We start from the raw sequence: 25,769 nt of genomic DNA, 5'->3' as shown, positions 1-25,769 counted from the left end.
TTAGGGGATCTGTTTTATAGCTTGGTAGAAGTCAAAGTCAGTCACTGTACCTTTAGCGTGTTGGGCAAGCTTTCAGTTGTAGGTTTCAGGGGGGTGGGCCAGTCCAGCCTCTGATGGGCACAGACTGGCCCACCCACGCTTGTCCTGCGCTGCGGGAGCCCTGCCGCAAATTTAAGCGCCTACTGGGGTGCTCTGCTGCCGTCTTCGGCCTCAAGGGATGCTGGGCACTGTAGTCCTGTGGCCCAGGGAAGTGCAGTTGCAACGAGGTCTGCAAAACGGGCTTCCCGCGCTGCGGGAGCCCTGCCACAAATTTAAACACCTCCTGGTGCACTCTGCTGCCGTCGTCAACCCCAAGGGATGCTGGACACTGAAGTCTTGTGATGGCGTGTGGCTGATACTGAGCTGTGATGGCGTATGGTTGATACTGGGCTGTGATGGCATGAGGCTGATACTGAGCGGTGATGGCGTGTGGTTGATACTGGGCTATGGCCAGTTGTGGCTCATACTGGGACTAGGTGTGGTGGCTGCAGCCAGGCTTCACCTCTGCGGCACGTGATGGGCACATCTTGCAGTATGGTGAGGTGATGGTGCATGTGTATGATACTGGATTGTGAGCTGTAGCCGCAGCCAGGTGCCTGTCCCCCATGGCACATGATTGACTGTTGTTGATACTAGGCCATGGTCACTTGTGGCTCATACTGGGGCTAGGAGTGGCGGCTGCAGCAAGGATCCCTTCTATGTGGCACGTGATGGGCACAGCTTGCAATATGGTTAGGTGACGGTGTCCCGAAGTTGTGGTATGCACTACCCTAGTTTAAGAGGCTGTTCCTCTCAGACTATTTTTCACAAAAATCTGAAGATCTGGATTTTCTAGTCCTGGCGGCCTTGTCTTCACAAATATTGTTTTCAGCTGTGGAGGTTTGGAGACACTCCTGTCACTTACAGTGATCATCACGCTCGTCTTACGCGCCCATCATGGAAAACCTGCACTCTTCTCTGATGTGAAGGCCCCCAACTGAGGCGAGAGGGTACTGGGGGAGTCTGGATTTCCGGCAGAGAGACCTTGTGATCGAGGGTCATTGGCAGAGCTCTCAGGTTCAAATAAATGAAGCAGGCAATGCACAGCTTGTGTTGGGGTAGAAATGTTTTTAAGTGGGGAATTTGACGATATATAGGAATTTTAAAGGTGCTCCAACTGGCGGCGTAACCGTCCGTTTACGCCAAGAGATAAACCAATGAATGTGTGAACACAGTCAGTGCGCACATCCCAGTGATTGGGCACTCCCTCTGGTTCAAAACAAAAGAATCCGATGAAGTTCCAAAATTTATTCAATTTGATCGAATATTTTCAAATAAGTTTCATTAATTGATAGGTAGCATCCAAATCATACGGCTTTATACAAAGTCATTGTTGCTCCAATGCATTTCGGGTGCATTACCCTTTCTCTGTCTGTGTTCACACATTCATTAGAGCTCTCAGGTTCCCAGGCCCAGGTCCAGGTCCATGCCGTAGTAGAAGATCCAGTCCAGCTTTCTGCTTTGCATTCTGGGATTGGCAGTCTTGAGAGACAGAGAGGAATACAAGTCTCAGAACATAAAGCTAAAACATGGACTGGATCAACTGCCCACGCAGAACCTGGGAAACCTGACCGCTCTACCACAATCTCCCTATCGCTGCCCCTCTCTGCCAGGAGCCCTGGCATCTGGAATACTGAGTGTAAACCATGTCCGAGATTGTTGGTGTGTGCTGTGGAGTGGAAGACAGGGATACAGATGCTTGGAGGGAGGAGTAAGCCCTGACAGGACCCACCTGCTCTTTCTGTGTAGTACGGAAATGAAGACTTGCCTCTTATCTGAGTGGCTCTACCTTCAACATTTTGGCTTCTGTAGGGCCTACGGGAGCATGCAGCAAGACTCTGATGTCAGTTGAGAACCATTTCTGGCAGTGGAGGAGGCATGCTGGAAGAAGGAAGATGGTCGTGGGACCATCGAGGTCTAGTTTGGGAATGCCTGTTGGCAAGTTCTGCCAGCTCCAGATGCTGGGCAGGAGGAGCCCAGTCATGAGGATGGGCAAGTTTTGGCAACAACAATGAGACCGCTGAAGGGAGTTATAAAATGAGGTGATGTGTCCCACTGAATAGTCTAGCTTAAAGATAATGGTGTAGAGACAGTATTATAAGGACAGAGATGTAGATACAGAACTCTGAAGACCTTGACCCCTGACTCATGGAGCTCCAGGCAGTAATACATTCAGAGGTGACTGTGACATTGGTAAACGCATAGTGTGATTTCTCAGTGAAGATGAATGTGGCACAGGCTAGTCCATACCTTTGGAGGCTGCTTTGAATGGGTGTATATAGAATACTACTGATCCAGGAGCCCTGACAAAGGAGACATGCAATCACACAGAGGGTGGTGATTGTGATTCTCTTGTGGCACTGATGGCGTCCAATATCCTGCTACTCTGTAAAGTACCAAAGGGAATACTTCAGGGGTATCCAGTGTAGGCCCAGGAGGCCCAGACTCATGACAGAATATCTAGATATCCACATGAAATACATTTACAGATCCGTGGATCCCACGACAGGCACAACATTGGACTAATGGGGCAAAGCCTCATAATTAAAAGAAAGTGTCAGTAAGGACATTACGCTACCTTAGGGTGGGCTTCATCGGATGCGTTACCCTATCTGTATGCCATCCTCCCTCTTGGACTACTCAATGTAGCTTTATTAATGCTCAGTGTGTGTGTCTGTCTGGCACATGCTCCAGTGGGTGCTCTGTAAGATGTATGGGAGGTACACCCCTGGATTGCTCTAAATCATTCTACCAGTGTTGTGCACTACCCTGAACTGTGCTGTATACCTGTGTTGTGCTCTCTCCTGCAATAAACTTTACAACTGTGAAGGTTTTACAGCCACCTTGATTGCTCAGTACACTTGTGTGATTACTTGTATGTTTTGCACACACTTTTGGCAAATTGTGTGTGTGTATTCCACACCTCCGTAGGTGCTCTGAAAAACTGTGAGTGCACATCACCCCTTCAAAATTGTACCTTTAACTGTGTTGTACTTCCTGCTGAAGTGAGACACAGAAGAACCGTGGGCATGCCTTCCTGTTTAGCACAGCCTTCTGAAGTGACCACAGAAGAGCCGTGGGCATGCCTTCCTGTTTAGCACAGCCTTCTGAGGTGACCACAGAAGAGCCGAGGGCATGCCTGCCTGTTTAGCACAGCCTTCTGAAGTGACCACAGAAGAGCCGTGGGCATGCCTTTCTGTTTAGCACAGCCTTCTGAAGGGACCACAGAAGAGCCGTAGGCATGCCATGCACGTCTCCCTGGACTGGACTGAGCTTTAGAGCTCTAACTTTGTTGCATACCCTCTTGCTTGTTAAACCCTCCTACATTTATCCACACAACCTTTTGTGCTGAAATATCCTGAAATAGCCACCGTAAAGGTTTGTTGGTGATCAAAGTTCATACTTGAACATGCTATCCCATTTTCTGCTAAATTTCATTTCATAAAGTCCACGTAGAATTCGATTTGCAATAAAAAAAACGATAAAATAAAGAAAAAGAGAAAAAGTTGTTCACTTATTTATTTATGAAGAAAATTATGGCAAACCCCCACCCCCCAAATTGTCATGTTTTGCATATTGAAGCTAATTTAAAAATAATTTATTATTAAGAGTTGCACTTTGATTTGGACTATGAAAGGAAAAATGTTACAGTTAGGATTAGGGAAGGGTTTAGTTTAAGGGTTGAGGGTGAGGTTTGGATGGTAAGAGATGTGGTTAGGGTGAGGCATTACGTTTGAGTTAGAATAGGCTATAGTGTTAGATCAGACTTAGGAGTACAGTTAGGGTTTAAGAGTGAGAACTGGTGTAACAGTTAGGGTCTGGGTTGGATGTATGGTTCTGGTATTGTTACTGGTTAATGATATAGTATTATGGTTAAGGTTGAAGTACGTGTTGGGGTTAAATTACAAAACGGGGTGGTGATGGACGGAGCATCTGAACCAATCAAACACTCACACCCAGTCAACAGATCTGGGATTAATCCATCACCGTTCTTTAGCTCACTCTGCCACCTCATTTCAGACATGGCCATATGCAAATCAGTCTGACCCTGTGCCTCATGGGAACAGTCCAGCCCGAACTGCCAAGCCATGCCTTCCCTGGACCGGAAACAAGCTTCCGAGGACCGGTTTCCGGCATTTCAGCCGTCTTCAGCCCGGCTTGCTTGAATCAAGTGGCAAAGTGAGCTAGGGACTTACGTCTGAGCATACAAATTGATACTTTGTGAACGTGGGGGACTGGCGGACCGGAATATCAAGCGCGGAGGCCGTATGTAGTGGGCAATGTTTGTTTATTCTTGCCACTTGATAGACAGAATACGTAAGGGTTTTGGACAAAGAAAACAAGAAGCAGCTCCTCTGGTTGATGGTTGTGGTCTGGTCCGGGTCACGCCACGATCTGGTCCCTCCGGGATTCGGGTCTGGGGTGGTCCTCGGAGGTTCCGGGAGAAAGAAACAAAACAAAGGAGCCGTTAGTCCCACCGGACTTGTTAGGTTGGAACCGTTCACCAACACCCAGGTACAAGTGAGAGGAAAGAAGCGACAGTGAGGAGGGGGAAGGTAGGGTCGGGTCAGGATCCGAAATAGGACGGAAGTAGAGAGGCAGAACGTGAACTGTGAGAGAGGACGTGAGGGGGAAAGAGTCTCTTCCTACAGTGCTGTACAGGGCTGTGAAGTGCTTTACAAAGAACTACAGTGCTACAGGCGATAGCGTGACTCTCGGGTGACCCCTAAAGGGGAAGTTATCTACAATGCACCTAATGTGCTACATGGCCGGTTCTCGGGTACTCACACGCTCCGCCACAACTCTCCTGGTTGAGTTGCGGCCGCTCCCCAGCCACCTCCTGCGGACTCCACCAGTCCTCGCTCCACTCGTCTTCTTCCTCAGCCGCCTTCTCCGTCACCACTCCGATCTGGGTCTCCTGCCACGAGCTTGATCCGACCTTCGTCTGGTTCCGGATCCTGGTTGGGGGAGGTACTTCCGGGGTCGTGCTGATGTGTTTCCGGGAAAGGGTTTCTCCTGATTGGCTCCTGGAATAGAGGACAGAGGGGTGGGTTTCTGGTTGGCAAGGTTGTTGCCAGGGACGCATCGGGATTGCTTTCCATGCAGCGTGAATGTCCGAAGAGACGCGGCCCAAGTGAGGTAAGGGATGATGCCGCATCACATACTTTAAGCAGAATGAAAGCCATTCTTTTTCAAAAAACTGTGCCACTGACCTCTGCCAAAGAAACCTATGATCTGCAAGTCGCAAGGACTTCTGCAGAGATACATGCCCTCTTAACTACAAATTGCCCTATACATTTCTCAGAAATGTTAAGTCGTATCTTAAACATGTCTAATACGAGTGGTATTGTACATACATTGAAGACCATATTTTCTGGACTGTTAGCACCTTTTGAAGCAGTCCTAGTAATATTTCCAAACTTTGTGCACTCTGTGTTTGGCGGATTGCCTCTCATTTTAGGACTCGCTGCAGGAATACTATTTTTGCTTCTATTGCTGCGATATGGCAAGTCATTTCACAAACGACACCTAGTTCTCCATGGAGACAACTCTACTGGCGATGAAGTGTCGTGAGCGCACCATCCAAATTTTGGGACTACCTCGTCTAAGAGAAATAAATACCACATGCTTTTTGTCATTCAGACCAATTTGGCAAGATTGCATCCTACCTGTTCTACGCTGCCTGCTATGCGGAGAAGAATGTGTGTTAGACACATGTCTCACACTCCCATCAGTCATGCCAACAGATGTTGATATTTTGCTTGAACCAGTAACGGTCCATGCACTGTGTTGTCCCCAGCGACTACCGATTCTGATGACGGCATTCATTGAGATCTCACAGATGCAAAATGCTACTGCTGTAATTCATGAATTTTTATCTTGTGTTCTGATTAACTTGGACATATTATATTTGTCAATCTGTAACTTGGAAGATGTTTTTCTTTTATAAAACCGAATAAAGTTTGTTGATAATAATCACTAGGGGATTCATTTACAGGGTAGCATGGTATCCCTCGCAATTACTCCAGGAGTCACAGTCCACACAATGTACATGCTTTGATCCTCCTACTTCCAACCTTACATATACCCCTAATCACCTGCCCAAACCTCTCCCTGCTGATGCCAATGTGGTCCTCAGTCATCCCACAGAACATATTTTTGGCTGCTTTGAAACTGCCCATACAATAAAAATGCTGCAGTTGCAAATACATATCAACTACCATTTGTTGTGTTTGAAACATTTTATTGAATAATAAAACCTAATAAACATAAGCCCATTATTAAAGCAAAACAAAACATCAGTTGCTATACACATAAGAGACAAAAGTAATACATACAAATCAACATACTGTAACACAGCAAAGTTATGTAGAACACAATTCCTAATTTCGGGCAATCTTTAAAGTTCAACAATAGAAACGTTCATAAAGAACAGGAAAGGAAAGAAAGAAGGTAGGAAACAGTGATTTCATTAATGTAATGCTTCCTACATATAGAAAAACAAATACTAATGATTTTGCTTAAGCAATAAAGTCCTCACATTAAAATACTAAGAGAAATATATTGAACAATGAACATTTCATATGTAATTAGAATTCAATTTGAATATTTTAACCTCCTCAGCATTATTTGAGTCATGATTACAACCTGAATGCTTTCTGGAAAGGAACCACCTCATGGGGTTCAAAATCACATCTTTTCCAACAATAGGATTCAAATGATAAACTTGAATTTCAATTCAATTTATTGATTTAGGCCATTTTGGAGATCAACAATTTGAAATGTATACAAAATCCATACACTTTTGTAAAATTGTCTCTGAAACTTGAATTCCATCCACTTTTTGATTAAAAACTTACCATTCCAGCAAGCATCACGACCACTTGTTGTTATCTTCCCAATTAGTGATAATTTTTCGGCTGGCAACAACAATAAATATGTTTAGAATTTTACCTCCAAAAGCAAAAACATGCCATTTTTGAATCATGGTGCACAATAAAATGTAGAAATAGAAGGGCATCTGTGGTGTACCATTCATTAAGGTTTGACCAGGCTTGAAACTAGAATTCCTGATTTTTTGGACATTTAAATGCCATAATTTTGAAAGAGTTCTAACAGACCCAGCACGAGCTCCGTGAAAAATAGAAGATGACTGACTTTTACTTAGAGAAAATGTGCTGATAAGTAATCTATTGATGTAAAATACAGTGGTCAGGCAATGCAAGTGGATCTAATCGATTCAGATTTTAACTCCATAGTTTGATCAATAAATTGACTGAGCATAATACTTGAAGGTCCATCTCTCAGATCAGTTCTATTACAGTTTCAGTTGCGATAACACTAATAGAGATGATTGATAAATAGATTTTAAAAACCATGGGTGGAATTGATCCTTGGTCTAAATCTAGATTATTGTCTGCAACAGAAACCAGTACAAACAGATCAAATCTAAAATCATTGAATATGTTTATTATAGTGGTTTAGAGTAAACCCAGAAGACACACATTGTTCCTGAAACTCAGAAAATGTATCTAAAGATTATGATTACATCCTATTTTATGTCCAGAGACTGCTTTAGCTGCTTTCCTGTTTAAGTGACAACATTTGCAAATATATTTAACAAAACATTAACACTGGATGTCAGAAATTCTGTCTTTAAGTATTGTGTAAGAGTTATGTATGATGGTTTTTACTTGATCTGAAGCAACACTAACACTAAATAGGTACATGCACCAGTCATCATTCAACTAACAATATTAGTAAACTTAATTTGGAGGGAATTGAGAAAAATTGCCTCATGTTTTATTGTTAAAAAAATCCACTGGTTTAGTAATTTACAGAGTTTGCAAATGCTAAACCCCTTTTTGAAATGTACTAAGCCCATTTAACAATTCAGAATTTGGAAGGGGAATGTTAATAGTTTCCCTTCTGAATATTTAATACATTGTTAAGATATGTATTGAGCTTTGAAACCATATGTAGACTGAAAAACAGTAACAGGAGGTAGTAACCCAAGGGAACATTTGTGAATCTGAAAGTAAAATGGGGTGCATTAAAAAATGCCTTTATTTAAAAGCTATCACAGACAAAGTATTGTGCTGACTTTACAAGCAACCACTTTTTACCTAATGGATTATTAGTACATAAACCTCAGCATTTCCTATATTTCTGAAATTTTGTCTCTAATATTTTTGTAATGTCGTGTAAATATTTGTTCCTGTTAGTTCCCATTTCAATATTGTCATGAAATGTACCTATTCTTTTTGTCAAACATATTGAAATATCTTTATCACAATTTTTGGGGCATTCTAAAAAGTGTTTTCACTCTCTAACTTGAAGCTTCCTAAGAAAAATACTGACGCCAGTTCCTGGTTTCTCCTAGATCATTTAGCTTTCTCACTAAAACAAGCACAATATTGATTTGAGAGAGGTGATTATTATAGTCATACGCACTGGGATTAGTTTAGAAATGACCAATTCCTTAATCTTTTGAAATAATACTTGGAAAAGTTTATGTTCAATAATTTCAGATAACTTACTGATAAAGATATCAGATAAAGATCCCCATATTTCTTATACCTTGTAGTATCAAAAATATGCTAGAATTAACATTCTAGTTATATTTGCGATGATCAAATTTCTGTTATTTTAACACATTTTGTCAGTGCACAGAGTATTTTCCCTACATAGATCACATTTCATGCAATGGTCTGTGCTTGAACATAAAATGAAGGGGTAAAAATGCATTTCTACCACAATCAAGAAACCCTTGGGTCTCTGAGGATTACTGTTGCAAATTAAGACTTGGCTAAGATGAAATATCCCTTTAAAAGGACAATTTCCCTCACCCACCATAGTTGGCATGCTTCCTTATTGGGAATCTCCTTGCACCATGAAACAACCCCCTCACTGCGAGGGAGGAGTTCAGGCATATTTTGTTATAGAGAAAGGTATACTAAATACCACAATAATGAGCTCAGGGTAGTGGGGGCAGCAGAGTGAAAGTTAAAACTTTCTAAATGGTATGTGGTTTCCATTATTTGTACACCCCTGGGCCAGGATTAAAAATAGGACACTGTGGGAGCAATATATATGTACTGTTAGAGTCAATAAGAGGTCAACATGTTTCAGCCTATTAACCCTCCAAATAGGTGTTTGCGGCATTCTTCAGGACTTAATCAAAAGTTCTGCCGCTCAACGTACTAAATCAATAACAAGCATTGTCATAGCCAATAGGTCTCGCCTTTGGGACCTTGTAAGTGTTTAGCCATGCATATTCAGTAACAATGTGAAATAATTACTATTAAAAAAAAAGAAGACTATAAAGTAACTAAGCTAGACGTGACTTTATAACTGGTTAATCAAACGTTTCTGGAGGTTTAGTATATATAAACAACTCCTTTTTTCTATGGTGTGTCATATAAAGTTGATGCTTTAAATTTTGGTAAGAGTACACAACGTCAAAAAATTCAATACTGCTTTTATATTAATATACATTTGAAAGCTTGAAGTGAAAGACAATTCTAAGTGGCATTTGGTTATGAGTAGGCGCTAATGACTATTTCCGGATGACAATGTAATTAGCATTTTTTGTATAAGATGTGTTAAAAGTATGGGTAGGGAAAATGGCTATTTTGGCCAAAGGCTGCCCTTTCTATATGCATGCTAGTTTTAATTTGTAAACAGAATCACAATTTGTTATGTGGTGCACTGTAATGTTAGATGAATCTGTTTTACCCTTCTGATAAGCAAGGGATGACGATGAACCGTTTTTTCGTCCCTGGTTTAAAATGGATTCAGGTTGGAACAGAAGAGGTGTTGGTTGACTTTACCTCAGAAAATGGTTGTTTCCCGCATGCTGCTTTCAATCGACTTAAATCCCTTCAGAGGAAGAGGCGGCTGCATGCCTGCATATATGGCCAGATCAGTACTTGGCTGTTTCGGTTCTCCAGTGGGGCTAGAATAGAAGCTGTTAAGGGCAGGGGCTTAGCTTCCCGTTGGTGCAGCAGGTGCAGTGGCACCAGGTCCCAGATGCCTTAAAGGCCCACTGAACCCTGATAACTGATGTTTGTCACAGTTCAAACAGAGGTCTGAGGGGCCTACACAGAACAATGATTATTGCTGTTTTCCACAGTCCAAATAAACGGCAGAGGTCACATTTCCTTTCTTGCCTTGGGGCCCAAGGCACACTGGCTAGGCCACTGGTTAAGGATGCAGTGGGGAAGAAGTGGCGAGACAGGTGGATTATCTAAACAGCTCGACGATGACTTCATGCCTGGGTATTAAAGTATTCATTACAATTAAAGACTTAAGCACGAATAGATATCATAATATAGGAAGGCCTATGTACAAATGCAGCTCGATTAGCGGCTGCCTTTAACTCCTCACTTATCGCCTCTCCTAATTTACAGTTTTATATTAGATGCAGACATAAATCGTGACCTATGAATACGTTTATCTATCTTTAGGTTCAAATGACCCATCTTTTCCATATGCAAGTATCAGACAGGTCGGAAACGCCTAATGGCTTTAAACTTGATAAAGCCACATTAATCACTGGTCTTCAAATACCAATGGCAGCATTAGGCACGCAGAGGTGTATTCTACGTAATCTCATTATGTTCAGGGTACGGGAGAGTATTTAGGGCATAAAGCACTTGACAAAAATATTTCTGCCACCATAGAAATTAAATCTTCCTTGTCCTACCCTAGTATACAAGTAGTACCACATTCTTTGTATGCCTGAATTAAATAGGCACACAAAATAGTACCGTATTTAAAGGCCCAGTTCAGAATTACATGGAAGGTGCACTGTCCCAGACTACACAACGGTGCAGTTTTCAGTGGGTGCTATCATCCCACACAGGGGGGAGCACACCAGATTATGCTGGAAAAAACATGTGGTGCCCCAACGTAGGCGCAGTTGTAAACCACCAGTCTGCTTACATAGTAAAGCATCTGGCAGCTATTAAGTGAGGTGGCACGTTTCACCTGCAGGTGGTTGGGGTCTGTCACCATCCTGTCAGGTGGGGGGTATACAATCAATGCGCCGCCTGACTGCTTGTTTGCCTTTTCGCCTGTGTCAATAATATAGTGCAGTCCTTGGAGGAGTAGTCAATTTGTATTCATGAAAGACACTTGTGTTTCTCGGATGTTTAATCCCCAGATGATGCCTGAACTGTTCCCCAATGGGCTATTTGTACATGGTATTGAATTGTATGGTCTTATGAGGACTGTTAATAATAATAAAAAAGATTTAGTGAGTGCTTATTGCTCTCTATGTCACTCTACTTCTAAGCACCTAATACAGCTTGTACAGTGCTTACTGTCATCTGCTCACTTACATTATGCTTATTATGCTTAATATAAATAGTGCACAATTTAGGCGTTTGTGTCTGCCTACAACGTGGACCTGATACAAATAGCAGTACCTACAAGGTGGATGGTACAATTCAACAAGAGTCTAAGATACTCCAGCACAGATGACTTTGCATCAACATTACGGGGCATCAGTCTTGATGGCAAGCCAACTTAAAACTTATCAGTATTGTATACATTATTATCAGAGACTATACTTGCCTCTTGGATACAACTTTACAACGGAATTTTAATAATTTGTGTACAGTTGTGTGTATAGAATAAAACAACCTCCCCACCATAATTGATCCGTCTATTCATCTTTTTGGGACCTGGAGTAGCATGCTACTCACCGAAAAGCACTTCAACACTTCATCAGGGGTAGCAAGCGCTATATAAATGCAAAACCTTCCCTCTTCTATCCCCCCACAATCTTTTTTAACCCAACTAACAGACCAGCATGTCCAGCTCTCATATACATTTTATATTTCCCTATACTAATTCACCACTAATCATTTTTGGATCCTAGAGTAGTGTGCTACTCGCCGAAAAAGCGCTTCAAAGTTCGTATGGGGTAGTAAGTGTTCTGTAAATCTAAATACATTACAATTGCTGTTTACATTGGGCTGCACTAACACGAGGATAGAAGGAGAGTGGGGATTAGAGTTTATCTGCCCAGAACAAAGCATACTACAGAAAGTGTGTGAACAGTCTATACGTTGTGCGCCTGGCAGAGAAAAACACAGCAGAGGTTGGAGGAAGGTAGGTAATCTGATGGTCAGACCTATGTGGAAAGAGGCAATCACTTTGGGCAGAAAAGAGGGCTTACACAGAGGACTACTTTGTTCGGATGGACAGCAAGAAAGGGAGGTCTGGAAGATAAGCCTGAAGCTCACTCATCCTGCAAGCAGAGGTGATGGCAAGCAAAAAAGCAGTCTTCTAAGGAGGCGAAGAGGACAATTATGTAGACGCTCAAAAGGAGCACACATAAGATAAGTGAGGTCAACTCCCACTAGGGCATTACGAAAGGAGAAGGAGGAAAGAGATGAGTAATGCACTTCAGAAATCTGTTAACAATAGGATTGATGGCCATGCTCAAGAGCTCGGGGTACCAGACTTGGGACTGATCGCGTCTGATCTTCTTCAGCAATCTTGGCAGAAGTGGTACAGGAGGCCACAACTCCACTCGCAACGAAAAGGGTCGCCGAGCGAGAGCCGCTTTGGAAACTCTAACACGCAGAACTGCTGACATTGAGCGTTCTCTTCTGTGGCGAATAGATCTAACCAAGGATCTCCCCACTACTGAAAGAGACCTAGCACGACCTTCGAGTGCAGATGCCATTTGTGATCCATCATGCACTGGCGGCTGAGTTTGTCCGTCCTTGCGTTCAGTGAACCTGTTAAGTGTTGAACCACCAGAGATATGCCCTGATGTTCCAGCCATGTTCAGAGGCGAAGAGCTTCTTGACATACGGTCCACGACCCCACCCTGCCCTGTTTGTTGCAGTACCACATGGCAGTGGTGTTGTCCGTGAACACCTGCACCACTCTTCCTTTGACAGAAAGAAGGAATTCCTTCAGCGCAAGACGGATTGCCCGGAGCTCCAGAGGGTTGATGTGGTGCCTGGACTCTGCCAAAGACCAGAGGTCTTTGATCTCCACCATTCCCATATGGCTGCCCCAACCCAGGAGTGACGCATTCGTCACTACTGTGAACTCAGGTTAGGGAAGGTAGAGGGATCTGCTGTTGACCCAATCCTGGTTTGTGAACCACCACTGCAACTGACTTGCAGTCCCCTCCAAAATCTGAACGTCATCGCAAAGATTGCCCTGGTGCTGCGCCCACTGGAACTTCAGGTCCCACTGCAGAGCACGTATATGCCATCTGGCATGATGCACCAGCAGGATGCAGGAGGCCATGAGGCCCAGCAGCCTCAGGGTCATTCTCACCAAAACCCGGGATAGAGGCTGAAACATCGGTATCATAGCCTGAATATCCTGGACTTGCTGCTAGGGAGGATAGACCCAAAACTGTGCTGTGTCCAGAACCACTCCGATGAAAAGGAGCTTATCGGAGGGAATCAGGTGCGACTTCAGCACGTTAACTGAGAACCCCAGCAAATGCAGGAAGTTCATCGTAGTCTGGAGGTGGGAGACAACAGCCGGGGCGAGCTCGCCTTCAACAGCCAGTCGTCGAGATAGGGGAAGACAGGAACCCCTAATCTGTGCAGATGAGCTGCGACCACCGCCATCACTTTTGCGAACACCCGGAAGGGGGGGGAGTGGGTAGGGGGGGCTGGTAAGGCCTAAGGGGAGCGTGGTAAACTGAAAATGCGTGTGGCCTACCGTGAACCGTAGGTAATGCCGGTGGGCAGGCAAGATGGAGATGTTAAAGTAAGTGTCCTGTAAGTCCAACGCTACCATCAAATCTCCAGGGTCGAAGGTACACAAGACCTGAGCCAAGGTTAACATCTTGAACCTCTCTTTTCGGAGGAAGGGGTTGATGTCCCTGAGGACTAAGATGGGATGCAGGCCTTCGTCCTCCTGTACCAAGAAGTAGTGGGAGTAGCAACCCCAACCTACTTCTGGCACAGGGAAGCGTTTGATAGCTCCTTTGGCAAAGAGATCCATAACTTCCTGGAAGAGAAGGGCCGAATGATCCTCTGACATGGGATGAAATCACCACAAACGGCATGACCCTTACGCACTCCGCTGCTTGCGGAACTCCGCGTAGACGCCAGAGTTTTTTTGTCACTTTGCGGAGTTCCTCACTGAGGAACTCTGCATAGGCTTAATCTTATCATGAAAAAATAGATATCAGTCATATGTTACGAAACAAGGGTGAGTAGAAACCTTTTGGGTGGAGTAAAATGTAAGACATTATTATTGTGATTTTTTTGGCAATTATTTGATTTTTGCAAGCACTAACACTTCTCTGTGTAAAGCAAAGACCTTGAGAGTTTTCTAACTTTCAGATACTCAAATTGTAGATTCTGTTGCAATTAAAAATATTTCCAGGCCTGAAATTTCTTTGGAGGTTGCAAGCGGGCAGCCTAAGTTATCCTGCAAGAGTTTCTTGATGAATTCTATTGCGACTACAATATGTGCTCCCTCATGTAAAGTCAGGTTGTTAGAAGCTTTTCTGCAACTCAAGATACGCCTTACTTTTCACCTGGTGTGGATGCATTTCTCATGTTTAGTGAGATCTCCTTTCTGAGTAAAACGTTTCTGGCTTTCCCCTGCTGTATAATGCTTTAGCCCAGTGTGAATTCTCTCATGTGAAATGACATTGTATTCAAGACTAAAACTTATCTGATATTCTGAACACACATAAGGCTTTTTTCCCCCGTGTGAGTTTGCTCATGTCAAGTGAGAAGAAATTTGTAACCAAAACTTTGCTTGCATTTCAAGCACTCATAAGGTTTTTCCCCAGAGTGGGATCTCTCATGAAGCATGACACTGTCTTTCAGATTCAACCTTTTATGGCATAAGGATTTTCTCTAGTGTGGAGTTTCTCATGGCGAAATAGCGTTTTTCTCTGCAGCTTTTCTGGCATTCAGAGCACTCATAAGGGTTTTCATCAATATGGAGTCGCTTATAGTTAGTAAGGCTGTGCCTTTCAAATAGGCATTTCTTGCATTCACAGCAATGGTGATGTTTTTCCCCCGTGTGCGTCTGCTCATGTAGAGTGAGATTGAGTTTAAAATTGATGCTTTTCTGTCATTCGGAGAACTGAATTATTTTGATAGTGTTTTCTTATGGCGCTTGTAACCATTTCTACCACTGAATCTTTTCTGACATTTAGAGCACTGATAATTTTATTCACCAGTGTGGATTCTCACATGTTCAGTGAGATGAGATTTTTGGCTGAAACATTTTTGGCATTCGGAGCACTGATAAGGTTTTTCCCCAGTGTGGATTCTTATATGCTGAGTGAGACTGCTTTTTTGAATGAAACATATCTGGCATTCAGAGCACTGATAAGGTTTTTCCCCAGTGTGGATTCTTATATGCTCAGTGAGACTGCTTTTTTGACTGAAACATTTGTGGCATTCAGAGCACTGATAAGGTTTTTCCCCAGTGTGGGTTCTTATATGCTGAGTGAGACTGCTTTTTTCACTGAAACCTTTGTCGCATTCAGTGCACCGATAACGTTTTACCCAAGTGTGGGTCCTTGTATGTTTAGTGAGTCTCATTTTGTCACTGAAACATCTCTGGCATTCAGAGCACTGATAAGGTTTTTCCCCAGTGTGGAATCTGACATGTGCAGTTAGAAGTGATTTAAGTTTGAAATCTTTTGGGCATTCAGAGCACTGATAAGGTTTTTCCCCAGTGTGGTTTATTATATGCAGCGTGAGATGTCTTTTTTCACTGAAACATTTCTGGCATTCAGAGCACTGATAAGGTTTTTCCCCAGTGTGGGTTTTTATATGCAGCGTGAGATGTCTTTTTTCACTGAAACATTTCTGGCATTCAGAGCACTGATAAGGTTTTTCCCCAGTGTGGGTTTTTATATGCAGCGTAAGATGTGTTCTTTCACTGAAACAATTCTTGCATTCAGAGCACTGATAAGGTTTTTCCCCAGTGTGGGTTCTTGTATGCCGAGTGAGACAGTTTTTTTGACTGAAACATTTGTGGCATTCAGTGCACTGATAACGGTTTTCCCCAGTGTGGATTCTTATGTGCCGTGTGAGACTACTTTTTATACTGAAACATTTCTGGCATTCAGAGCACTGATAAGGATGTTCCACAGAATGTGTTATTGCATGTCGAGAAAGACTTTGTTGGTTACAAAACCTTTCCTGGCATTCAGAGCACTGATAAGGTTTTTCCCCAGTGTGGAATCTCACATGTGCAGTTAGAAGTGATTTAAGTTTGAAATGTTTTGGGCATTCAGAACACTGATAAGGGTTTTCCCCAGTGTGGATTCTTGTATGTTCAGTGAGTCTGCTTTTGCAACTGAAACATTTCTGGCATTCCGTGCACTGATATGGTTTCTCTCCAGTGTGGGTTATTGTATGCCGAATGAGACTGTTTTTGTCAATGAAACATTTCTGGCATTCCGTGCACTGATATAGTTTCTCTCCAGTGTGGGTTCTTGTATGCCGAGTCAGAGTGCTTTGATCACTGAAACATTTCTGGCATTCAGAGCACTGATAACGTTTTTCCTTAGCCTTAGAGTGGTATCTTGTATGCTGAGTGAGACTTCTTTTGTCTTTGAAACATTTCTGGCAATCCGGGCACTGATAAGGTTTGTCCACAGAGTGGGTTATTGCATGTCGAGATAGACTCGGTTTGTTACAAAACCTTTTCTGGCATTCAGAACACTGATAAGGGTTTTCCCCAGAGTGGATTCTCATATGTTCAGTGAAATAAGATTTTTGGTTGAAACTTTTTGGACATTCAGTGCACTGGTAAGGTTTCTCCACAGAATGGGTTAATGCATGTCGATATAGACTCGGTTTGATACTAAAACTTTTCTGACATTCAGAGCACTGAAAAGGTTTTTCCCCAGTGTGGATTCTCATATGCTCAGTGAGATAAGATTTACGCCTGAAACTTTTTTGGCATACTTTGCACGGAGAGTGTTTTCCCCCAGTGTGGATTCTCATATGCTCAGTGAGATAAGATTTACGCCTGAAACTTTTTTGGCATACTTTGCACTGAGAGTGGTTTTCCCCTGTGTGCATTCTGTCAAATTCTGCAAGATAAGATTTATGGCTGTATCTTTTTGGGCACAGGTAACTTTTTTCCCCAACTTCGGTTATTTTGCCTCGATTTTAGAGTCGGGCTTGTTTAGATAATGTTCAGCATTTATCTCAAAAGGAAATTGAGTGTAATCTTCTTAACATTTGAAATGAGCAAAATATGTCTGGAAGCAGCCCTGTAACACCTGTTGAAATTGTTCTAGGAGATAATAGTCTTTAGGTAATAGCCTCTCCGGAAGCAACTTATTTTGTGACTGAAGTTTTTCTCCAGTCTATTTGTATAGGTTCTTAGCAATGCAGTAATAAGGTGTTAGTCTGATATTTAACGATTAAACTGATAAGTACCTTTTTGCACTGACATAATGGCAGTAACTGAGGGCGTTAGAACGTGCAGAGTGCTATTGTGGATCATTGGTCACAGAACATCAGTTCCTTTTACCCTTTCTATGTTTGGGGTACGGTTAAGGTTTGTAGTTCTGAAGATGAGGATGTATTTACATTAGCTATAGTGCAACGGTGCTCCTGTGATCCATTTTTATATTTAACAGTTTTACATATCAGTCCTGCACAACAGATAATGTTGAGGCGATTTACATACAATTACAGAACAGTACACAATAAAAAGGAAACTATCTGAGATGGTCATGAACACAATAAAGTGGTGAATTTTTAAAGTTTTCGCAAGAGTGAGCAGTGTGTGTCGAGGTGTTATATCCCGAGGCAGATAGTCTTAAACTTGCGAAACTGGTTAAAAACGGTTGTTGAACAAAGGTGATTTTCCAATGTTTTGATTGTTAACGTGTCAGCTTCGGAGTCTTCTTTCAGCGCCTTTTCTTTGATGGTATCCAGAAGAAACCTTTAGTTGTAACTTTCTTTTATGCAGTGTGTGCTTCCTCTCTAGAATTACATGATGCTTTAGATGAACGTTATTCTGTCATGCTGAGGCAATTTGTCTTTCTGATAATATTTCAGATGAGGATGCTGAAGTAGTCTTTCTACATTATTTCTGATGCTGTGTGCACAGATATGGCTTTGCTCTGGGTTAATGAAATGCAAAATTAGAGACTTCACTTACAGGTATAGTACTTTCCTCGCCACACTTGGATTTTTGGAAATTGTTTAAACGTAGAATGCTGGATGTCCTTCAGTTTTTCAAAATAATCCTTCTTATGGCACTGACATTCAGTTGGTTAGTGCTAAATCTTGCTTTCTTCGTCCGTAATTTCAATCACCTATAGTATTAAAATTAAATAGTTAATACATGTACATTTCCAAAAATATAATTTACAAGCCAAATCAATGCAGAATGTTGAATATGCTGAGCTGTTTTTCAGACAGAGCAGAGTGTAGAATGGTAGCATGAGAGTACTTGGATGTAGGAGTGTGGTTTTGTAGAATTTTCAACATTTTATTAAGCTCACAAAGGATACATGTACCCTATGGAGTTGCAAAATAGAATCCCAAAGGCAGATATGAAAGCCATATGGACTGGCACCAAACAGATATTAAAAAAATATATACTATTAATTAATTTGTAATGCAGATTTCTAGGAAGGGAATGACTCCTCCACGGACAACAGGCGTTTTCCCCTGTCCTGAGTTACCACCTACTTGTATCTGGTTTCCTGACTTGAGTTTTGGCCTCTGCCTCCAGCAAATCAATTGTGTGCTGCGAGGACTATGCCTAGACCAATCCTTCAACTATGGTCCAGAGTGTGAATCAAGGGCAATGAAATTAAGGCGTACTTTCATGTGTTCATTTTATTCCACCTGATTATCAGTTGTTAGGTTTTTCTGCACCTGGATTTACTGGGTGCATAAAACCAGGAAACAATTTTTTTCCAGACGGAAAAATTAGACTGAAAAGACGCATAAGACTCTGGGTGCAGCAGAAGCAGCCAAGACTTATGCTGGGTTTTTTTACTAACTGGGGGAAACACACACTTCTTCCCTCTGTTGGTGTTCACAGTCGTTGTTGGCCTGTGATTCGGCGTTGAGTGCAGAGCGTATCGATTAGAGCCGTGGGGCCGAGCCGAGGAGGAGTTGACGAGCAAGCGGAGCGGAGCCTGGGACGATTGCCAGGGTTTGTTCTGTGACCGGTTCCCGCTTTACCAGTGTCCTGTTATACAGGTGATTTAAGTTCTACCGATTTGCTGTGGGGGCAGAAACGGACGCTGCATGCACCGCGGTGCTAAGGCGCTGCTGGTGCTGCTCGTGCGGCGGCTGCTGCAGGGCACAGAGGAGCCTTGGCCTGCCGCCTGATTTTAGTCAAAAATGTGTTTATTCATTTTTTTTTTCACAGTCCACTGGCAAAAATTACATCATCACTTGGTCCAACGCAGGGGATCAGAAAGCCTCAACATAATTATAATAGGTGGACAAAGTGCATTGATCAATATAAACCAGCTCCTCCTCTTATTAGATAAGCCAAATAAAAGATACAACTTCTAAGTGCCCCGAAGCTGAGACAGAGAGATAAAAGAGAAAAAAAAGATCATGGAACTTTGCTAAGCCAGCAGATAGGTCTATAGAAAACTCAACGACCTTCTGTAACGATCATTTCTCCAGGTTGCTCTACCGAGGTGTTGTATGCGGAATAGCCAAAAAGCGTGAACAAACTCATCCTAACATGGGATAAGTAATTATGAATCTAACAAGGAACGAAGAAAAAAAAAAAACACCCCCCACCTCACCCGTGGTGGCGGCGTGTTCATACTAACGAGAGGTTGGTCGACACTGGAGTTGTGATCAAAACTGGAAGAGATGGAGGGCTCTGATGTTGGAGGGACACACCGCAGATGGAAGACCATGGGAGAGGAAGGAGACAAGGGGGCCCCATTTAAATTCGAAATCCTTATAATTAGCCCTGAAAATATCAGCCATACGTTCTAGGCTAAGCAGTCTCCAAAGATGAGAGTGCCATAGGGAAATAGCTGGAGCATCCCTTCTCTTCCAGGCGGCTGCCATGGTGACCTTAGCTGCCCCACATGCACCACTCTTAAAGTACGGGACTCAATTTCGGGCGACGACAGGTGGACTTCTTTTCCATCTCCATTCACTCCAATCCATTTCAATCCAGCTTTCCCCCCGGCCCAACATGAGTGACCATTTGATGCCTGGATAAGGGGAGGATGCTTAGATCTAATACATTTATTTCACAATTTTGATCCCCTTACTTTTGATCAATGTCAAAGGGACTTTGAATCAAAGAACACGGAAAGATATCAGTATATCCAATTAATGCACTGGGCCCTCACACCTCAGATACGGGAGGCTGCTACTCGGCCTCTCACAACATTTGAGGCCTTTCTCACCAAGACTGCCTTCATGAAAGGGGTGATCTCATTTATCTATATCTTCCTCCTTAAAACAGTGCTTTCCCCATGCCCCCGGTATATGTCTATGTGGGAAGACTTAATTCACCGTCCTAATTCCGGTCCCATCTATGGTCCTACATCGCACGCTTCAATCATTCCTCAGAACTCAGGGAACTGCCGTCTGATTTTACGTAAACACCCAGCATTGAGCAGAGCTGAGCAGAGGAGTGGAGGGAAGTGCCTACATCTGCCGTCTGTAGTGGGACTGGCTCTGGATTCAGCTCTTGCTGCTGAACGATTGCCAGCATTCTCCCTTGTACTCTTGACAGCGATGAATAGCAACAAACAAGCAATGAACAGTGAGTGGTGAGTAACAAGTGGCAAGAGGTGTGTGGCGAGTAGTTAAGGTTGATTGGTCCATAAGTCGCTGAGCCATTGGAGTCTGTAATAAGTCTGCAATACAAAATCTGAGAAATTATGCAAAGGGGAAAGTGACAATAGACTTTGACCCTGTTGAAACACCCCTCGACCCCTCGATTACTTTGCATGCCTAGACTACAGCCCTACCCGGAGTCCGGATATTAATCAATCGATTAATTAATTAGTTAATTAAATAAGTAACCAGCAGCACCGGCGGATTCTGTACTGAGGTGTGCTTTGGGTGTGTTTTCCCTTGGAGGTGTTTTTGTCCTATCAAAGCACCGTTTGGTCTTGTCACTGGCCCGTTTGATTCTCTGAAAGGAGCAAGACTTCTTCACCTTAGAGGGTGTATTATGAGGTCAGGAAAGGAGCAACTACCTTTCCTTCCTATCAAAAGGAAAAGAAAAAATACAACAAACACTAATATTAGGTACGTTTAAAATAAAACAGGCAGGTGACATATAGTCCTTTAAATCATCAAAGGTCCATACATTTGGGAAACTGGGAAAGTCGCCGTCAAAGTTTGATTTTATGAAAGATCCAACTGGTGCTATGCTAACATTGCTAACTCACCCATGTGTTCTTCAAACTCCAATTAAACCACTGAGTAGAACAAATATTATATCCCCTAAGCAAGGAGTAAGTGAACCAGGACACCCTGAGTCTGAAGCTGAAGTCGAACGAATGTCAAATTCAACTAAGGACCAAGTCAACCATTGGGGTCAAATAACGGACCTAGAGATGTTAACTATTCCACTTACTGGTCGTTCACAACAAGAGGACGCAAAATGCACAAATCTAACAATGGGAGATACTCAGCAATTACTACCAACTAGGCAGCCAGAGCCAATAGAAGTACAAGTAAAAATCAGAAAAGCTAACGGTATGGGGGAACCATCTGATTTGGGCTAAATAAATCAACCAGAGCAAGAAGCTCCAAATGAACTAAATGGTGGGGTGAAAATCATAAGGGAAGCCAATACCCACTGAAAATGGATCTTACTCCGTCTAAAATAAATTCAGTTCTAAAACAGGACAAGCAGAAATGTAATCAAAATAACGAATCTCAAATTAATAAGGACGAATACAACAGCAACCCAGAAACTCTGCAGCGTTTGAGTACTCCGTATCAAAAAGACGTTTTGAATGGTAGTCCACAATTCATTAATTCTTGTGACAAGGGACATGATTTTCAAGGACCACAAAAAGAGGAGTATAAGGACCTATAATTCATAAATGGGCAACACCATAGCCCAGGTACTCAGGCACCAGGAAGTGGGAACGCAGGAGCAATTTGGGATTTATTCTTCAAAACCTCGCAATTAACTCTGGAAGCTTTAACATATCAGTCCAACAAAAAGGAGGTCCAAATAGATCTCTTAAGCGCTACGGCATCCTCTGTTGCCGGAATTGAGCAGAAGATAACAACCCAAAATAATCTAATAGTAAGGGCACAATCTCAGCCAATAACTACGTATGCAGAGTGTAGTTGTTCTCCACTAATTAACAAACTGGCTACCATTCCGGATATTTTAAAAACAATAATTGACGATGTAAAAGGGAATTTTCCTAATGTGAGAATTCAACCCATCAAGACCGACTGCCCCTCTAAAGATACAATAAAATGTAAAGACAATACTGTTGTTGTTAAAGAAAAAATAGATGATAAAACAAAAGATCAAGAAGTGATAAACCTATGCTCAACAGAATCAACAATGACAGACGCAGCTCCGGAAGATCTTCTATCAAAAAGAGAGAGGGAAAAACAATGGAAAGCAAGAAATAAAGCTTCTAAAAGTATACAAAATACAAATGCATCAGATAAAGTGATATTGAACACTGGAAATAACCATGACCAAATATCATATTGTGAGGGTAAACAAATGTCTCCAACAAAACCCTTTTACCCTCTATTTATTAAGGATCTATCGGAGGTACAAGCAGTTATAAAAAATAAATGCCTAAACAATCAAGCTGATAGCATAAAAATGATAAGAGAATGGGAAAATTCAGTCCTTAGAAATGCTGCAAGTGGAGGAAAGTAATAAATAGGTGGAAAATAAGCCATCACAATTGGAAACAAATAGAGCAAAGAGGGAGAGTATCAGAGGGGATGAAAGGAATAGAGATTTGTTAAAAACCTGGAAGGATATTAAATTACCACAAGATCTGGGAACCGAAACGAAGCAGTTTCATAAACATCGAAAATCATGGTCTCAAACTGTTAGTAATCATAATGGAAGGTTAATTGAGCATGCTCAAGTGAAAATAGCCTGCAACAAATTAAATTAAATAACCCAGATCAAAAAGGAGTGGTGCAGGTAATTTTTACGCCGGAATAAAAATCTAGGGGTAATAATGAAACAAACTTGCAAACATCCGGACCCAACACAAGGTGGCAGGAGTATGCAAAGCATGTGCATCTTCAGCATACATGCCTCGAAAAGAGGATTAATGGCCCCAAATCCCTGCCGTGGTATCTTGTCATGTTGTGGCTGAGTGTGCCATGTGATGTGGCGGGCTATAGTGCTTGGTGTGATTTGGTCATTTTTGACAAGGTGGAGTGCTGAACGGTTAGGCAAATTTTGATTTACTTTGTTTTTGGGAATGTGTGATATAGTGCGGTACCTACCGTATGAAGTAAAAAAATTACGTTGCTAATATACCATAAGGATGTGGGGTGAGTGATTGGGTGCAGCTAGCAGCCGAGGAAAATGGCCGCATAGTCCCTGAGCTCCGTCGGTGCCACATCACTATCCTACAATATCCTGCACCAACCTTGCTCTCTCGACACCCCCGACACTCCCGTGACTGGCGGAGCAGATAGGGATCTGGCGGATCCGTTCCTGAAGAGGTTCCGCCGGACCCAACGGTGATTGCGGGCTTGTTCTCTGGTGCGCCGGGAGGGCCTGAAGACCGCTGCCTCTCGTAACGCCGGAGCCGGGCTGCGTGAGGAGGCATGCGGCAGAAGCCGGAGTGCGCACTTCCGGTAGATGGCCCTCTTGCATCGAGCGGTGGCAGGCTCGTGGAGGGGAGGCGGCAGTCACGACTAGCTGCCGGTGACATTGATGACCCCCGCCGCGGAGCAGAAGGACATACGGTGAGCCCGTTTAGTGGGAGAGGAGGGTGCCCGGCGGCGCCATTGCTCTGCAACCGCCAGGGAAGTAGAGGCTACATTGCACAAGGAGTGCCCCTCGCTGGGCAGCGGGAAGGTGGTGCGGCCAGACCCGGGGCTCACTCTCCCCCCTTTCGCACGATTCATCGGCTGGCTCTCCTGTTCGGGGACACACAACCCCTGGGGGCCGGGTAACGGAGGCAGCGGTGGCAACCACATAGGACTGCTCTACATCCCCACTCACCACTCGCCCGCATCGGGTGAACCACTGCGGGGTCAGCCCACGTGGCCCAGGCATTACAACGAGAATTATGTATTCCTGCTGAGGAATATCCCGCGTCCTGGCGGGGACAGACGTGCTCCTTCCCCATTCCAACAGAGACACAGGGGTGTGTCGCGGCGGCTTCCTGGCGACGGACATCTCTAATCGTGAGGCCGGTGAGGCACAATAGTGGGTGGACAGCGGCGCCTGCAGCCTATTTGGCATCGGGGACTCTTCCAAGCAGGAGCACGGGCATCGCAAGATGCTGTCGAACATGGGGAAGGGAGACAGGACCCAGAGTAAGCTCCCATTCTCGCAAAGAAGGTTGCCGGTTCAGAGTCCTCAGCTACAGCGAGACGAAGAGACGACTACAAGGGAACCGCAGGAAGAAAACTCGGATATAAAATCAATGCTCAGGTGCATGGAGCAAAACATCCAGACAAACATAGCGGCACTGGGGACCAAGATGGACGCCATGTCCTACAGAATGGACCGCATGGTGGAGCGCCTTGACAAACACTCGGAACGACATGATATGGCTGAGCGGCGAATCACAGAGGTGGAGGAGACCCAAACGGACTTGGACACGGCGAGACGCCGGGCGGAGACACTTATCAGAACATTGCAGGATAAGACGGAGGACTTGGAGGCGCGGTCCCGTCGCTGTAACCTCCGCATTACTGGCCTGCCGGAGACCACTCAGACAGGGAAAATGGAATTATTCATTGAACGCTTGCTCACCAAGCTGCTGGGAGACGGAGTGTTCTCAGCAATGTTTGTAGTGGAATGCGCACACCGCACGCTAGGCCCACAGCCCAATCCAGGTCTCCCTCCCCGACCGATCATAGCGAAGTTACTAAACTACAGGGACAGAGATACGGCGCTTAGGCTGGCTCGGACCAAGGGTGACCTACGCTTCGAGGGGTCGGCGATCTCCATATTCCCAGACTTCACAGCGTGGGTGCAGGAGGCATGCAAGCACTTTGCACCTCACAAGAAACGCCTCAGGGACATGGGCCTCGACTATGCAATGTTGTACCCGGCCAAATTGCGTGTAAACAGGCAGGGTCGTTCACATATCTTTACGGACCCAACAGAGTTGCAAAAAGCCATGAAAAAGTGGGCCAGAGATAAGCCGGAAGAGCAAGCCGAGAGTCAGAAAGAGGCTGGTCAACATCACTCAGATGAACAGGAATGACTTGGTGGCACGATGTTTGGTGTACAGTGAACTTTAGCTGCCCATTCTGATGTCATAGAGGCTTGAGAGACCTGGACCTGGAGCAGATTCCCACAGCTGTGATGTAACAGATAAGCGGGGCTGGGGTCCTGGCATAGACATAGACTGCTAATGGCATTGGTCTCCGCCCAAAGTAGACATCATATTCCATCGATAGGTTGATGACGGGTGGAGTGTGGGGGTCGCATATGGGGTGGCGGGGGTGGGGGGGATATGCCAGGAGAACTGGGGAGAATGACAATACTGATGCACAGGTTGGTGCGATAACGCATTG

The 25,769-nt window shown here is 43.8% G+C and overlaps 1 long non-coding RNA gene across 4 annotated transcripts in view; it reads right to left on the bottom strand.

The window, feature by feature from the left end:
• Positions 1-25,769, bottom strand: part of LOC144828059 (uncharacterized) — a 51,903-nt gene that overhangs the window by 6,731 nt on the left and 19,403 nt on the right. For 3 of the 4 annotated variants that reach the window (XR_013610403.1, XR_013610397.1, XR_013610400.1), the window contains exons 4-5: positions 18,220-18,376; positions 6,939-6,998 (exon numbers count right to left, since the gene is read on the bottom strand). This is a non-coding gene — a long non-coding RNA (uncharacterized LOC144828059). The remainder of the gene's footprint in view (positions 1-6,938; positions 6,999-18,219; positions 18,377-25,769) is intronic. The other variant, XR_013610402.1, reaches the window with a different exon arrangement.

This window comes from Lissotriton helveticus, chromosome 1_1 (assembly GCF_964261635.1).
Source record: "Lissotriton helveticus chromosome 1_1, aLisHel1.1, whole genome shotgun sequence".
In the NCBI taxonomy this organism is placed as follows: domain Eukaryota; kingdom Metazoa; phylum Chordata; class Amphibia; order Caudata; family Salamandridae; genus Lissotriton; species Lissotriton helveticus.
The sequence above is the reverse complement of the archived record's forward strand: the minus strand, read 5'-3'. Positions and strand labels throughout refer to the sequence as shown.